The 18,338-nt window shown below is 41.2% G+C and overlaps 1 long non-coding RNA gene across 1 annotated transcript in view; it reads right to left on the bottom strand.

Annotated features, from left to right (window-relative positions):
* Window positions 1-7,723: 7,723 nt before the first annotated feature.
* LOC147729826 (uncharacterized) overlaps window positions 7,724-18,338 on the bottom strand; it is a 169,297-nt gene continuing 158,682 nt past the window's right edge. The window contains exon 5 of the long non-coding RNA XR_015308557.1: window positions 7,724-8,042. This is a non-coding gene — a long non-coding RNA (uncharacterized LOC147729826). The remainder of the gene's footprint in view (window positions 8,043-18,338) is intronic.

The raw sequence follows: 18,338 nt of genomic DNA, 5'->3' as shown, positions 1-18,338 counted from the left end.
TATTTGATTGTGCTTTTTATTGCCAGTTTGGAGTTTTAATTTGGTTAAAAACACGAAGAAAAGAGAGTTAACAGTTGAATTGCGCGTTAGGCGCGAGCGGGTTTGAAAATGTAAGCGCAAGCTTTGCTCGCGTGCCTACCGTGACGGAGGAGCCATTTATTTCTTTCGTCTTCAGAGATCAGTCACGCGTTGGAATAACGCGTTTGGGGAATCATTCTTTTGGCTTGTGTGAGCTCCAGTATAGACGTCGGTTGCATAGCAACGACGTAACAAGACAAACAGAGCTTAATTTTAAGTCAGCTCGTCAGGAGAAAGTATTTAGGGAGTATTTAGGGAGTATTTACGTCGCAAAGGAAGTTTGTTAAGGAGGATTTGAAGGGAATTTGAAAGAAAAGTTAGAAAATAGGTGTTGAATATTGAATTATTCTTTGGTTTTAGAGTTTTGATGATATACTTTTAACGATTTAGGAATTTATTTAGAGATTATGAATAGAATTTTAAGTACATTATTATTATAAATTATAAGTTGAAGGTTGGTTTTAAGGATTTCATTGATAAAATGAAGCAAGGAGAGTGTTCTCTATGGGGGAAATTAAATAAAGCTATTGAGAAAATTACTACTGAAGTTTCTTTAAGGATGGAAAATTTGCAGCTTCTAAATCAGGAAGTCATGAGGAGGAAAATTTTTATTCAGCACAAGAGAATGAATCTGCACAAAGAATCAGTAGAAAGGCTTCAAGGGAAAGGAAACATGTTTCTTCAAAAGATGAACATGGAACGAAATCAAGATCTACATTGGTAAAATGCGTATGCTGTTCAGACAGGAAAGTAGTGGAAGCCTCGGGCTTTAAAGAGGGGCAAGTGAGAGGCCCAAGTGATGAAGCCAGTAAGAGAATGCGCAGAGTTAAGTATGTAGTATGCGAAGATTCCTCTGAGAGTACAGAGATAGAGATACGTTGTAGCTCAGATTTTGAAACGGATGAGGAAATACAAGTTAAAAGAATTAAAAAGGAAGATAATGCAGGATCTGAGAGTATTAAATATCCATTGGGTGACAATATGTTTGACCCATTACTAATAAAACATCCTTTTTCACCGGAAAGGTCACCTTCTGATCATGTTGTAAAATATTTGGAATATTGGATCAGAAGAGAAATACCAAAGGGGTTCAAGTAAGACTTAGATCTGAGTGCCCACGACCCATTGTGGATAATAAGGTATTGATGACACCAGAACTTGTTTCGAAAATGATTGCTTTTATAGCAAAAATGGGCCGTGATCCTAGTAAAGGAATTGATAGGGGATTAAAATCTTGTCAAGACAGGTTATTGGATATAGTTGGCCCAGTTGCAAAAAATGTTGACATGGCGGAGGAGGCCTATGTTGGTAAAAGTGGAATTAATGTAATTGAACTTCGTGAATGGATTCAAAGGGTCGTATGTTTATTGGGCAACACTAATGCAACTTTATCTATTGAGAGGAGGAAGAGTTTTGTACTTAACATTGACAAAAAGTTGGTAAACCTTGCGGTAAAAGAGGAAGGACTTTTAGCTTAATGTCTTCTTTTTGGAGATACATTTATAAAAGATTTATCAAGGTAAATAGGGCCATTTAGCAGCCTACAAAAGTCTCAAAGAGAGATAAAGAAAGTTTTTAGTGAACGTGTTTTTGGCTCGGCCAGGAGAACAAAGGAGCCGATTCCCCGGCCGAGGACAAGGAATCACTAGAGGCACTTTTACACGTGGATTTGGAGGTAGAGGCTACCAGCGTCAACAATACTTTCGAGGTGGATTTTTTCCGGATTGGTGTCACTACAACGCATGCTTTTACATCGCATGCCTTTACAACGCGGTTTTTACCACGCAGTCCATTACAACGCATAATGCTTTTAGGCGCTGGATAGTGAATTATTTAATTTACTATTCCAACTTCAGTCCCCGTGGATAGCAGGGAAGGTGTTGGATAGTAAATTAAATATATTCCCTATCCTAGAGCGCCCCCCAGTGCAATGCGTTGTAATGGTATGCGTTGTAATGGTTGCGATGTAATGGTAGTGCGTTGTAAAAAATGCGTTGTAAGTGATGTTCCCCATTTTTTCCACAGCGACAACGTGGGAGAGGAAGATACAATAGAGGAGAGAGACGAGGCAGAGGCTCGAGTATAAAGTCAAGACCCTACTGTCATCCAAATAAAATTGGGCATCAGACTTGCCCAATTTCCAGAGATTTGTGGGTCAATTACAACGGACCCTTGGGTGTTAGAAACTGTTCAAGGTTTCAGGATAGAATTTATTGCAAATCCTGTATAGGAAAGGACACCAAATCGATTGATATTCAGGAAAGATCAAATGAAATTAATAGACTTAGAGGTTCAAGATTTAATAAGGAAAGGGGCAATTGTGAGAGAGAGAGACAGGGTGGAAGGGTTTATAAGCAATACCTTTTTAGTGGAGAAAAAAGACAAAGGTTGCATGCGCCCTGTAATAAATTTACGACAATTGAACGATTGGGTGGTATATCACCATTTCAAAACGGAGGGAATACATCTGTTGAAGGATGTGTTATTGAAGGGGGATTGGTTGACAAGATTGGATCTAAAGGATTCTTATTTTATGATACCAATTTGGAGAGAACATCAAAGATTCTTGAGGTTTGTGTGGAAAGACCAGGTGTGGAAGTTTGTATGTCTACATTTCGGTCTGTCATCCACACTGTGGTGCTTCACGAAGATACTTTGCTTGGTAGCGGCTTTTTTGAGAGAGAGAGCTGTTCAATTTATAATATACTTAGACAATATATTAATAATGGACCAGGACAGGGATACTCTTCTTTCTCATCCATTGCTAGCGATAAAGCTGCTAGAGTCTCTAGGTTTTCTAGTCAACAGGAAGAAATCTTGATGTGTACCCAATCAACAAACACAATTCTTAGGTTTTGTGACAGATACTGTGGAAGCTCTCTTGAAACTGCCAAAGGAAAAACTAAAGAGAATTCTTAAAGAGTTAAAAAAAGAATTTGAAAATGAACAGGATCTCTTTAAGAATGTTGGCTCGAGTAGTAGGACTACTTTCATCTACAATCCAGGCAATTTTTCGAGGTCTTTGCATTACAGGGCTCTGCTGAGGGTGTAAGCTTTCCATTTAAGGAATGCTTTGAAATATTCATAGAGTGTATATCTCTCTCAGGAAGTGAGACAAGAATTAGTTTGGTGGTTGAGGAATATGGAAGTGTGGAATGGGCGTGCAATTTTTGGAGAGAATGCGGATCTAATTGTAGAATCAGATGCAAGTCTGGAAGGATGGGGTGCAAGATGTGGCTTGCTAAGTACTGGAGGTCGCTGAACGAACATGGAAAGGAATTTACATATAAATTGCTTAGAATTATTAGCAGGATCTTTTGCTATAAAATGTTTTGGGGATCAGACTGTAAAATATTCAGTCATCTTAAGGATGGAAAATGTATCTGCAGTGTGTTATGTCAACAGGATGGGAGGTCCCTTTGTCGAAAGGTCTAGCAGATATAGCAAAAGTATTCTGGGGGTATTTTTTGGAGAGGAATATTTATGTTCAAGCAGAATATATACCAGGGAATTCCAATTCTGAAGCAGATTGGTTTTCGAGGAACTTTTATTATTCCAGAGATTGGATGTTAGACAGGATGGTCTTTATGAAGTTGAACCAAGTTTGGGGTTAATTTCAGATATATCTTTTAGCGGACAGGATAAACACTCAATTGAAGAGGTTTTACAGTTGGCATCCAGGTCCAGAGGCGATGGGAATAGATGCATTTCTGCAGGATTGGAGAGGCCTACGTCCTTATGCTTTTCCACCTTTTTCAATGATAAGCAGAGTGACAGGGTTGATGCGGAAGTGGAAGGTAACAGGGTGTTGATAACTCCATTTTGGAGTTCTCAAGCTTGGTACCCTATGTTATTAGAGATAAGTGTGGATTTTCCAATTCTTCTTCCCATGTTTCAAGGGATTTGGCGGGGTCCAATGGGAGAGGTTCACAGTTTGGTGGAGTCTGGTCAGTTACATCTGCTAGCTTGGAAACTTTCAGGAGAGTCTGGAGTAAGCCAGTACTTTCATCTGAAGCTTCAAAACTCATTGAGGAATCATGGGCTCATGGAACAAGGAGGGTATATAAATCAGCATGGAATAAGTGGAATGGTTGGTGTGTGGAAAGGAATTTGGATCCCATATCAGCAGATGTAGTTCAAGTTTTGAATTATTTGACAGATTTGTATAAGAGAGGTTTGGTGTATAGGTCAGTGAATTTACATAGGTCTGCAATTTCAGCAGGACATGTTTTGGTGACTGGAATGACTGTTGGACAGGTTATTATGGTTAAAAGACTTTTGAGAAGTATCAGATAGGCTAATCCTCCTGGTCCATGGTATACTTCTCTTTGGGATGTGTCTGTTATCTTGCGTTTATTTGAGTCTTGGAATGATAATAGATTTTTGGATTTAAAAGATTTATCTATCAAACTTACTATGTCGTTGTGCCTTCTTTCTTTTAGAAGAGTTTCAAATGTTCGGGCATTGGTTATAACAAGCAGATGTTTTACCCCTGAAGGAATTTGTTTTTATATTAAAAAAAGAACGAAAACTAATTCTTCTTCTGTTTTTTATCCATATCTGTTAGAAAAAGAAAAACTTTGTGTGGTACGTTGTGTGAAGGAATATGAATGTAGAACAAGGCCTTTTATACCTGTTGGGGTGGATCAATTACTCATTTCTTTCAAATATCCATATAAATCGGTTTCATCTGCCACTTTGGCAAGATGGGTGAACTATTTAATGAGTAAAGCAGGTATATATATATATAAGTAAATTTGGTGCACATTCAGTGAGAGGGGCAGCTGCATCAATAGCACAAATTTTGGGAGGCAGTCTACAGGATATTTTAAAAAGTGCAGATTGGTCAACAGATTCTGTCTTTTGGAAATTCTATTTTAAACCAATTGAGAGTGCCACTCAATGTATCGTTGATATGCTTTGAATTTGCATAATGTTGGCCTCCGTGTCGTGCCATAAAATATAGATTTTCCATAGCCTTGGTGGGCTGAAAATCTGGATTTTATTAAGGACACAGAGGCAAATATTATCCCTCCCATTTATTAACTTAAACCCTGATGATTATGTGTTGTTTTTATGCAGGTCAAAGTTCAAGCTGAATGGGTCGAATTTTGGATATGTCTCAGCTCTACGTTTGAGGAAGAAAGAAGATTACGTTTTGATGGATTTGTTTCAGTTTAAAGACTCAGAATATGAAAAATGTTTTGAAATTTTCTCTTTTAGCAGTCAATGTCAGGAGGAGGAGCATATGATGTTATGGACTTTTGTTGAAGTTGGAATGTTCTTAGAGATTCTATATTCTTTATTCTAAGAACATGATGGGGTTTTTCTTACTGCTGAGTGGTAGCAATAAAGGAATTATTGCATAATGTTTGCCACCATGCCTTTAATAAAATCCAGATTTTCAGCTCCCAAAGGCTGTGAAAAATCTACATTTTCAACGTTTCGTACATCTGGGAATGCGTCAAAATCCTATGCCTCCCCAGGGGAGGCGTAAGGGGGCACAACGTGGAGACATACTTTTATTTCTCCTGGTTTTTTCCTCCTTCTATGAGTGTTGCATTCTGCAGCACACATAGAAAGAAGAAAACATTTCCCGTGATTGTTTTTGTGCAGGAAGGTGTCCTCTCAAAGGAGGCACCCTTGCACCATGGTGCAGGTCGGCCTGTGTTGGCGCATGGCGTCTAATTGTGAGCCAGTGCAGTGGAGAGCTCTGGGATCAATCATATTGTTATAAATATGATGCATCCCTTTGCTTTGAAAATAACACAGCGTGGCGCAATCTAATGGTTTGCGGCTCTCCGCTGCTTTACTTTCTTGTAAATAAGGCCCTAGATTTTTAAATAACATTGAGCCTTATGTAGCCTATGCTATCCCATAGGGCAATATTTTGGTGCCTTTGGACTCATGAGGTTTAAATAAAAAAGGGCCATATTTACGAAAAAGTAAAGCAAAACGGTGCCGCAAGCCATTCGTGTCTTCATGTCTAACAGTTACTGGATCTGGTAACCAGTATCTCGGCACAAGTCTTTTACAATCCTGGACAACTTTGAGTTAAAATAGGTCTGACAAAGCTTTTATACTTTCAAAGATTATTTCAGGAGGCATAAAAAGTTTGCAAGTTGACACACATAATAAAATCCAAGGATTATACAAAAAAGAATTAGAGAAATGGGCCTATTGCACTGACGGTTTTCTGGTGTTGGGGCACTCAGTGGACTAGAGCCACCCACTGGACCCAAGCCTTTGACCAGTTTTGAGTGCATTTAAGGTTAATGTCCAACCACATGTTTACACTGTGATCTCTCTGGAACTGTACACATTGTTACACATTTAATAAGACCTGCCTTAGCAAACTGAAAATCATCTCAATGTCACAGGTCTGTAAAACAAAATTACACATTTTTTTCTGAGAACAGCAGGATCAGATTTGCCACATGAGGAATTTACAGCCGATAAATCCAGGTGCAGAGTTACAGCACCTGGTACTAAAATAGTTATGGAAAAATGCAAGATTTTAAAGCAAGTAAGTGGGAAACACATTACAGGGGTAGCTGCAGATAGGTACAGTTACAAACCACCTGGGGAGGGAGAAGTCAGCTATTTTGGTTACAGAACTTATTTTGGTAAACAACTCCATCCACTGCTATCCTCTCAGGAAAACCATCAGTTGAAATCACCACCTTCCCTCTATTGCCATGGTTGATGACCACTTTCACAAACATAAATTCTCTATCTTGGCTGAAGTTGTTGCGGAGTTATGAGTCAGTTTCTTGTCCCTCTCCTCTCCAGAACACCATACAGTCATGGCGGAGTCTCCGCACTCATGGTGGTATCTCCACAATGAGAACTACAGTGCAAAGCCTCCGCTAAAACTGCGGAGACTCTTTGTGAATCTGGCCTACAATGTTCTTTGGGTTTTGGTAGGCATCCCTTAGCCTCCAGCAGGAACAGCAGCAAGTCTCTAACCCGACTTGAGGATGAGCCATGGCACAGGCAAGTCATATGGGAGTTACATGTTGGGGGGAGGCGTGAGAAGAGAACGAGCAATAAACGAGCCAATAATACACTGGTACTACAACAGGAGTTACTAAAACCTCCATAGACTTCCATTATTTGAACACAACCTTGAATTATTTTGCTTGTTTACTTTATGATATGTCATGCTGTCTTAAAAAGAAACAGAATACAAGAATAACACAAGGAAGTAAAGAAAAGAAAAACAGAAAGAGAGCAGACAAAGAAACAGTGGTATACACTAAAGCAGAGGAAATTAATGGAAAGGACGACAATACCTCGGAATGAACAAAAGAAAGAATTATTAATATTGTTATTATTATTATTATTATTGATTCTATTATTATTATTATTATTATTATTATTATTATTATTATTATTATTATTATTATTGTTATTATTATTATTATTATTATCTTCACCACTGCTTTTCTGTGTTCTCTTTGTGGGACCATGTCATTGTGGAAGAGAAAAGGAAAGTTTTCACTAGTAGCTACACATGAAACATACAAGAAAACGAACAAAGTACTTTGAGAACTACGCTTTCCTACATATATGTAAGAGCTTATATGCCATCTATACAGACGCCACAAATTAAAATAAAGTTAATTATTTTATTAGACAAGAATATGATCAAAAGCAATTATTTATTTTCCCATAAGACTTTCCTATAAGACTTTCCACCACAACCTGGTGTCAGAATACGAAATTACTCATACAGCAGTTGACAGATGGGCAAAGGAGTTTTCAAATATCCTTAGAACAGTTTATATGTACGTCTCAACAAGATAATTTAAATTTACATCAAACCGTACAGACTCAAAATTACACCGTAGCACAGAATGCTGTAGCACAGGATACTTGTTTGTCCTGATCTCTGAGTAAGTTGCAGTTGTTCTAGAATGTTTAGGTTTGGTTGGGGGCTGTCATTCCAAGAAGGTTGGAGTCTAGGGAACAACAGAAAGAGCAAACACAGTATGAATTTTGCCACTCTTTGCAATCACTTTGCATACCCTTGTGAAAAGCCCAAGAGTACCACAATTGCACATATTTTTTTCCCAGTGCAGGGCAAGATTGGAAGAAGCCAAAGGAAATTTTCACAAACATCTGAAACAAACACTCTCACATCTCTCTTTTAATAAAACAGTTTGGCATAATTTCAACTACTGTCAACTACACACACAGTTTAATCACAAATGCCACACGTTTTGTAAGAAACTTCTGAGTTTTATATGCTGTTGGCTATTTCAATATCTTGCTCTAAGTTGGATTTCGAGTTTCAGACATTTCTCTTGCATCTTCTTGTTGTAACAACTGGTAACACAAAAACAGAACAAAAGGCAGCAAGAAATAAAGGCTGCACTACCTTACTATACACACACTGTAAATATACTTCTAGGTCAATTTTGCCCACCTCACTGGTCCACTTCTACAGGACCACACAAATATAATACACTTTAGAGCACACAGAGAGGCAACACAATATATTACAAAAAATGCACAAATGCACAGTAGGTGACTCAATCCAGACTCTTCAGAAATGTGAGATATGTTCCTTTTAATGGATTCTTGAATCATTCATGGCGTACGTTTATTGAACAGAGCAGCAAAAAATACCGCCAACGTGTTTCGCCCCAATGGGGCTTCCTCAGGGCAGTTACTAGAATCCTCTAATCTCATGGTGATCACTGGCGTAGCTGGATCACTATATTTTATACTTTGCGCCAATATGTAGTCTCTCTTCCGAAACCAGTAGTAATCACGGAAAGTCCTCAGTATCTCCCACATGTTGTATTAGTAGTCCACAATTGCTTAAGAAACATCAAATCCTCAAATTGTATGTCATAATCCAAATTCAATTATCTCATGCTCACTTTGATAGGTGAATCTCAATGTATTGAAAGTTACTTCATTATGGGCTCCGGTACGATGCCGTGCTTCTCAGCCCGCCGCAAGCCTTCGAAAAACCATGACTCACTATTTCCTCTTTGCAGAGACCAATGCCTCCATGAATGGGGAGTGGATCAGTTATTTGTATTTCACAAACATGCCAGATATTTAAAGAACATGTAAGATTGTCACATTACTCTTTACTCTTCACAGAAAACAATGCCTATACGCATAGTCAATTGTTGCATCTTATTTACAGTGCAATGCATCTTTCCTGCTTCTTTGCCCTTGCTTCTCAGCCAGTGTGGATGTGCTGTGGAATGTTGGTGTGAATGGTGAGGTAATGGAATGTTGGGATGCCTGGTTGTGGCGTGTCAGTTGGTAGTATGGGCTGAGCAGCAAGGAAGCTGCTCCTTGTGGTTCGCTCAATCCTTTATGGATTTAATCCTTTATGGGCTCTATGCTTGATACCTATCTACATACAAGAACTTCATGTATAAACCTTTGATCTTTTTTCTACTCCTTGGCTACTGGACTTATTACATTTGGCGACGATCTGGAAAAGAACATGCCTTTTATACCTTTTATACCTTATGGAAATACTTATTACCGAAACGTCAAGCCCCACCAGTGACATTTACAACGGTCACCCCCAACTTTTAGGTGCCAGTGCTTTTTATACTTTCCTCCGGTCTGTGCCTGCCACCTCCAACTACCCTCCTATCTACTTTACACTTCTGCCTTCATGTCGGAGACGACCCGTTTTTACTGTCGGATCAGCCTGACTTCAGCTTTTGATCTCTTTTTTGCCAGAGCGATCTGCCTCTGCTGTGCTGTGCCTCACCGGCCCTGCTGTATTGCTTCAACTTTTTTGGCATCCCAGAGTAAACTAAGACATCGGCACATGCGGTCATACAGTACTTATATTTCCATGGGAAGGACTTACACCAGTATTTGGGATGACGGCTGTGAGTATTCTTTGATTTCTTTTTTTTTTTTTTTTGCACATTTCCTCTCTGCATACCACCTCTGTGGCAGTTGAACCTCCGTCACACATTTAAAAGATGGCTCGAGCACACACAGGGCCCGCTCAGCCTTGCTTTCCACCTTTTGCCTTGCGACTTCTTCCTTTGGTCTACTGTGATGTCTTCAAAGCAGCTTTCTTCTTCCTGGGCGAGTTTGATGCACAATGATGCCGGGAGCCATCCGGAGCGGCGTCACCAGTGCGTGCCGCCATTTTGAGTTTGGCCTGTTTATTCAAGTCCGCTGCAATGTCCAACATACCATACGCCATGCCAACCACGATTTCATTGATGTTCAATAAAGTTTTATTCAAGAGGGTCCCAGCGAGTTTTCCCTTTAGTGCCTCGATCAGCTTCAGCACTCTTCTTCCGACGAACGTATTTCTTTTCAAGGACATCGGTTCACTGTAGTGGATCCTCGTGCTCCTATGCAGGAACTGTTTTTTCTTTCTTAAACCTCATCCTGCATTGGTCTTTTAGTCAAGCCTTCTCTGCTAAACGATCTTGGGAATTTTAGGCTCCACAAGGGTCTGCTGTTTCCATCCGGAAACTCAAGTATCTTGTTGGGTGTGTTTGCTATTAATGGAACCTTGCTTGTTAAAACTCCTGCCTTTTTCAACTGTACTACAATCGGCGCAGTCAAAGTTTGGACTTTCATTTCTCTATTGTGACTGTCTGCTTCTGTTTACATGCCATGTTTTTGGGTGAGTCGTCGCTCATCAGACCATGCCATCTTGTATATTAACACTTGCTGCTGCCCTACAAGGAGTCATTTATGCTTTAATCTACAATTTACTTTAATTTGTATTCCCCCCATTTTTTTCTTTTTGCTTCATTATGACATTTTTGTAAAGGCTGATGTTCTGTGCAGTTTATTCTTAAATAAGTGCATCATGTGCTCCTTCATACTTGTTTATGATGTTTTAAATGGCTTTTACGATTATCCTTTCGCCACCCTGTACGTTGGCGAGCACCTTTTTGGGGCAATTCAAGTCCCTAAATCCCATTCTGATGGGATTTCACATGTTGTATTGTACCGTGTGGTATTTTCCACCACACCTAGTTCTGCTGTTCTTACATATTGCATTGTACCGTGTGGTATCTTCCACCACACCTAGGGGCATATGTAGGTAATTTCCATTTTGCGATTCTCAAATAGCGATTTGTAAGGAATCGCTATTTGAGAATAGCAAAATGGATTGTAGGTAATAATACGCAATTGTTTTGCGACTCTCTAACAATCCCTATTTGCGATTAACAAATTGCGAATCGCAATTAAGGAATGAGTGTCCCATTCATTCCTATGGCCCAAATGGCCCATAGGAATGAATGGGGATACATTCTTAAATTGCGATTTTCTGTGAGAAAATCGCAATTTGAGAATCGTAATTCCAAGGGTGCCAGGGTGTCCAAAGGACACCTGTTGTACCCCTGGAATGTGCCTGTAAGTACATGTGGCGTACATACATGCCCTAAGGGCATGTCGGTGCACCACATGGCGCTTTGAATTTAAAAAAAATGCATTTTTAAAGGAAATCGCAAAATTCCATCTACTTGAAGTAGGTGGTATTTTAATAATAATAATAGTTGCATTTGTAAAGCGCATGGTTACACTGAGCCAGTGTGTCCCCGCGTTACAGTGGCAAAAGGGAACATGAACGCCAATCATTCAGACTTGGCTGCAGGGAAGAGGCAGGTCTTCAAGCCTTTCCGAAAGGTCGTTTCGGAGTGCTCCAAACGGAGTGTCTGTGGGAGTGAATTTCACAATTGGGCTGCCAAGTATCGGAAGAAACGCCCACCCATCCTGGCTCTCTTAACTTTGGGAACCTGTACAGTGCCCTTTCCGCCAGACCTTAAGAGTCTGGTCGGTACATTGGGCGTGAGAAGATTGTGAAGATATGAGGGGCCCTTTCTTTGTAAGATCCTATGACTCACGCACAAAGCCTTGAACTTCACCCTCTCCCTAATGGGGAGCCAGTGCAGAGAAGCCAGCGCACCAGTTGCTGAGGCCCTTTTAGAGAGCCTGAAAACTAGCTTAGCCGCTGCATTCTGAACGTACTGTAAGCGCTGCAGGCATCTTGCAGTAGTGCCCAAGTATAAAAGGTTTCCATAGTCCAGGTGGGATGTTAACATGGCATGGACCAGAGTCTTTCTGGATGCAGTGGGAAGGGCATCGAGGGTTTTACGCAATCTCTTCAATATCCCAAAACACGCACCTGCCACCTGCCTGGTGTGGTAGTCGAAGGACAGTTTGTTGTCAACCCAGACCCCAAGATTCTTAGCCCGCTCACTGGGTATGGGAGTGGAGCCAAGAGACTGGGGCCACCATGCCGAGGACCAGACAGAAGGAGCTTTCCCAATCACCAACACCTCGGTCTTGCTGCCATTCAGCCTCAAGCAATTATTTGCCATCCAGTCAGCCAGTTCTTGGAGGCAAGTTACAAAGTTGGAGGCAGCATCTACCCGGGCTCGGGTCAGGGGGACTACTAGCTGGGTGTCATCAGCATAGGACAAGGTACTGTTTCCATATTTGTCCAAGATTTTAGCCAGGGGAGTGACATACAGATTGAACAGTGTAGGGCTCAATACAGAGCCTGAGGCACTCCCCTGGCCAGCTTGATGTTTCTAGAGTAATGGTTGCCTTGCATAACTCGAAAGCTGCGCTCGGACAAAAAGGACTCCAGCTATTCTAGTGCTCTGCCAGCTATACCCACTTTCTCCAAATCGTAGAGGAAAGTATGGTGGGCGACACTGTCGAACGCGGTACTTAAGTCTAAAAGAATCAAGGCCACCGTCTGACCTTCGTCCACATACTTCCGGATGGCTTCAGTGGAGTACAGCAGGGCCGATTCCGTGGAATGCAAAGCCCGAAAGCCGGACTGAGAATGATGAAGAAGGTTATTGGTGCAGATGTGGGCAGTCAACTGAGCATTCACAATTTTTTCTGCCACCTTTGCAAAGTACGGAATCAATGAGATGGGGCGTAGATTGTCAAGCTGATCCACACTGATGTGAGGCTTTTTCTGTAGGGGAAGAACCACATGCCAAAATTTAAATTTTTAAGGCACCACTACATAGCATTTGAGGAATTGCAAAATTGTGATTCCTTATATGCTATAAGCAAAATAAGGAATCACAATTTTTGCGATTCCTTATTTTGCTAAGTGCCACCTACATACCAAATGCCGAAATTCGGCGAATTTCGGCGTTTGCGAATCGCAAACGCCTACCTACATATGCCCCTTAGTTCTGATATTCTTACATATTGCATTGTACTGTGTGGTATCTTCCACCACACCTAGTTCTGCTGTTCTTACTTATTTCATTGTACTGTGTTGTATCTTCCACTACACCTAGTTCTGCTGTTCTTCTATATTGCATTGTACTGTGTGGTGTTCCTATATATTTTACATTATAATACGTTGTTACAAGTTTAGTTAAGGGAGCTTTTCCTGATTGAGGTATGCTTTTTTAATAGCCTTAAGCTATGTGACTTTCCACCTTTGCAATCCTTTGTGTGTGGATTCGTCACCTTATTTTTCCCTGCATGATTCTTTATTTTACAGTTCTTTACTTTTTATTTTGGCGTTCGCTGTTTATCATCTACAGGCTTGTCTGGCCAACTGGTGTGTACAGGTGTACTATGGACATTTTGTCTTGTGTTCATATTTCTGCTTGTGTTTGTATTGCTGTGTGTATGGTGATAAAATGCTTTATTCTCACCTTTTCTTCCTTATTTATGTGTTTACCTTGCACTATTTTGTTCCCCTCAGCCCATTAGTATGCAAAACTTATCTTTTATTCAAACCAGGGTTTGTATCTTGCATTTTCTTGTTCTAATTGTCTTTTGCTCCATAAAAAGGGAAGATGTGTGTTGTGTTACTATTCATTCACCTTTGTATTGTCTTCTCCTTCCTTATTACCTTGGAGCAGTCGAAAAAAGCTATCCTGGCTTGCAGATCTGGTGCCCCATCAGACCCCTGCCCCCCCAAAATCCTTCACCAATTAATTGATGAGGTTAACCCTATCATTAACCACTTGATCAACTCCTCGCTCAGGTCAGGGACTGTACCCAGCCACTGGAAAAAGGGCATTGTCAAGCCCCTTATGAAGAAGGCCAACAAATCCCCGACGGAACTCACCAATCTCCGCCCTATTTCGTTGCTCCCGGCTTTGGGAAAAATTACGGAACACCTGGTACACTGCGAGCTGAAACGCTACCTGGATGAGCACAACCTTCTTCACCCACAACAATCAGGTTTCCGCTCGAAACATTCGACAGAAACTGCCCTCATCGAACTTTCAGACACCATAAAACTTCTACAAGACCAGAGAAAAAACTCCATCCTAATCCTACTCGACCTCACTGCGGCGTTTGACACCGTCTCCCACACCATCCTCATAGATAGACTCAGGGACATTGGTATCACCGACTCCGCCCTCTCCTGGATTACGTCTTTCCTGTCTGGCCGTTCCCAATCCATCACTCTGGGTCCTTTTCACTCCAAAGACAAACTCGTCCCTTCAGGTGTCCCACAGGGATCTATCCTAAGCCCTCTCCTCTTTAATATATATCTCATTCCCCTCCTGAATCTGATAGAATCATTCGGCATACCTGTCACCTCGTATGCCGATGACACACAACTCATTGTACCCCTGGACAAACTATCCACCAAAGCTGAACTCAACCTGAAACTCTGCTTGACCGAAGTATTCTCCTGGATGACAAATAACCACTTGAAATGTAATTCAAGTAAAACGGAGATCCTCCCGATTGGCACCAATAATACCTTCTGTCCAGCACTTTGGTGGCCTGATGACTCTGCTGCTCCCCCCCAGACAGTGTCATCAGCTAGGAACCTTGGTGTAATCTTCGACTCCGAACTTTCCTTCGATCAGCATGCCAGAACCGTCGCTGGCAAATGCTTTGGAACCATTAGATCCTTGAGGAAATTCTTCGACTTTCTTCCCATCGATGCCAGAAAGACGGTGGCAGTCGCACTTATTATCTCGCGACTGGATTATTGCAACGGCTTGCTCGCAGGAGCTAAGAAGAACACCATCCTTAAACTGCAGAGCGTACTTCACACAGCCGCCCGTCTAGTCCTAGGTCTCCCCCGCAGGTCCTCTATTTCTGCAGCTCTCCGTTCGCTTCACTGGCTCCCTCTCCACAAAAGGATCCTTTTCAAAATCCTGATCCTGGCTTTTCGTGCCTACAATGAGACAGGCCCCAAATACCTTACAAAACGTTTTCCCCACTACTTGCCCAGCCGTCACCTTCGTTCAAGTGATGACAATCTTATCATTCCTCTTAAATACAACCTGAAAACGAAAGGTGCAAAAACCGTTAGTTTCCTTGCTACCAAAGCTTGGAACAAACTCCCCAAAACCCTCAGACATCAAACCCAGGAAAAACCCTTTAGAAAGCTCCTGAAAACTTGGATTTTCAAACTCTCGGATGAACATTCTAAGGCCTCCATCTAATTCCCTTCCATCTAAACTCCTCCTGGACCAGCTTTCTCTCACCCACTAGCGCCAAGATGCTCCCTCCGGAGCGAACGCCGCGCTCTACAAATACCCCACAAATATCAAATATCAAATTATAATGTTTTATTTGAATTTATTTTCATGTATTTATTGATTGCCTTCCCATGAAATGCTTTGTGCTGTCTAGTTTACATTACTTTGTTTGCAGCATGTTCACATCTATGTTACTTTTGATAGTGCTATGCTTACTTCTTGTTTTATCTATTTGTTGCTATTATATAAGGGGGAAGATGTGTTGTATCTTGTTACAGTGCAATGCATCTTTCCTGATTCTTTGTCTTTGCTGCTCAGCCAGTGTGGATGTGCTGTGGGTTGTTGGTGTGCATGGTGAGGTAATGGAATGTTGGGATGCCTGGGTGTGGAGTGTCAGTTGGTAGTATGGGCTGAGCAGCAAGGAAGCTGCTCCTGGCAGGGCTCAATCCTTTATGGGCTCTATGCTTGATACCTATCTACATCTAAGTACTTCATCAATAAACCTTTCATCTTTATTCTACACCGTGGCTACTGGATTTATTACAGCACTATTTCCTATTTGCAGAGAATAATGCCTGCATACATGCTTAGGGAACTGATCATGTAAACATGTCCGGTTGTCACATTCTTACTATTTCCTCTTTGATTAGAATAATGCCTACATGCATGAAGATTCAATCATATATTTGTATGCCACTAACACATCAGACTATCACATTTCTCGTTACTTTCCTCTTTGCAAATAGCAATACCTACATGGCTGTATGACAGAACAACATAGGTAAAAACATTGCATGACTTTAAAAGACATTTTTTACCCCACATTACTTTTTAGCACTCCAGTAGCATCACAGTAGCAACAACTGTGGTGCACGGGAAATGAGCTCGAGAGGGCCCCCTCCAGCACTGTGCGCTATACAACCTGAGAGCTCCTGAATGGGTCTGGAGGTAGGGGGCCCCCTCCATGTACTTTACAGGGGGCCCCTCAAGTTTCGTTACTCTAATGGTTTACACTTAGTGGCCTATTACAGTTCAGTTCAGAAAAACTTTATTTCGGTCATTGCGACCTAAAAAATTACAGCTCTAAAATCATATACAGCAGCATAATTACTCTCAAATATCAAAATGGGGGATTTGAGGGGAAGAAAACAGCATTCAACTATCTTGAAGACCTCGTATACAAAGTACAAAACAGAAGCTATATTACAGACAGGCGAGCTATACAATACAAATCGGGAAATGCATGATAATAGATAAATAAATAATTAAAAGGACAAGGCTAATCTGAGGGAAGATTAAAAACGATAGCACAATGTAAAAACTTTGATCATAGTTTAAAATACACAATTATAAAAAGAGTTTCAGTAAAATCATTGTCACATACCCTGATCTCATTAGATAATTTCAGTAGAGCCCTTCTAGTACACCACATGGAAAACAAAAATCTGGAGACTGAAAACACTATCGGAATGCTAAGGTCAGATTTCAATATCCGAAATGCCTCCAGATAATTCCTGGTACCAATGTTTCTGCAAATCTGGACCAGCCAGCGCTTCCGAGCCTTGCAATAACCAGGGCAGGCAAAGAACACATGCTGCACTGATTTATCAGTGAAACCTCAGGCAGGGCACTGTACCTTTTGGTCCTTGCTCCACTTTGCCGTGTAGCAGCGGAGCGGAAGGACCCCAAACCTAAATTGTAGGAAAATCTTTCTTGCCTCCACCGGTGTAATCAGATCTGGTATTGGCTCAAAACGGGCAACATCCTTGACTTCCAAAAAAGCCATGGATAGTGTGCCCATCCTGGGGCAAGAGTGAAGTTGGACCCTTCTGTATTCTTCATACCGGGATTTAATTAGCTTCCTTGTGGTTTGGGGGCAAGCACGATCTGGGTATGTCCAACAATCGCCCAGACCCAAATTGGTCAGTAGAGACTTTATGTGTACAAACCAAGGAAGATTAACTGCACCCCGAACTGACATAACCTCCGCTAACTCCTCCCTGTATGTCGATAGTTCAGGTGTAGACCAATGGTGACGCCAATATTATACAGGTCTAAGGCTCGAGGTGTCTGATATCGCCATCAACCCTGAGTCTAATCCTAGCGGGATTAGCGGGGTACTCGTTGGTAGTCTATACAACTGTCTGAGGAGTTGGTTTTCTACCTTTAAAAGAGAATCTAGCTTGGAATGACCCCATAATTCAGCACCATAGAGTACTCCCCCTCGAGCTTCGGCATTATACATTTCTAGGGCTGGACTAACAGCTCTCTTACTTGATCTGCTAAAGACCTTCATTATGCCACCAGTCGACTGAGCTAGTTTTAATGTACTCTTAGTAATATGAGCCTCCCATTTCATGTTTTCAGCAATGGTAAGACCCAAATAAATAAAAGATGAAACTCTTTCCAAGGGTTTCCCATTTATTTGAGGGTTAGGGCGAGAACCTTTTGGGCTATTGAACGCCATGTATTTGGTTTTCTGTAAGTTTATATCTAAACCTCTTTCCGTACAGAAAAGTTCAAATTTATATAAAACCCTTTGGATCTCATGGGTGATTTTGAAACCAAAAGAGTGTCATCAGCAAACATCATTGCTGAAATTTGACCGGACGCTAGCTTGGGAGCATCTAGGTCTTTTACAGTTGCCAGTTCATTGATTAGCCCATTGATATAAAGACTAAATAGTGTTGGTGCCAAAACGCAACCCTGGCGTACACCACGATTAACGGGTATTGGAGCTGTGAGTTGTCCGTCCTTTCCAAATCTAATTTGGGCGTAATTATCTTCATTCAATCTCCTAAAGAGTTCGAT

This window comes from Lissotriton vulgaris, chromosome 2_1 (genome assembly GCF_964263255.1).
Source record: "Lissotriton vulgaris chromosome 2_1, aLisVul1.2, whole genome shotgun sequence".
Classification (NCBI taxonomy): domain Eukaryota; kingdom Metazoa; phylum Chordata; class Amphibia; order Caudata; family Salamandridae; genus Lissotriton; species Lissotriton vulgaris.
This window is presented reverse-complemented; position numbering and strand designations above follow the sequence as displayed.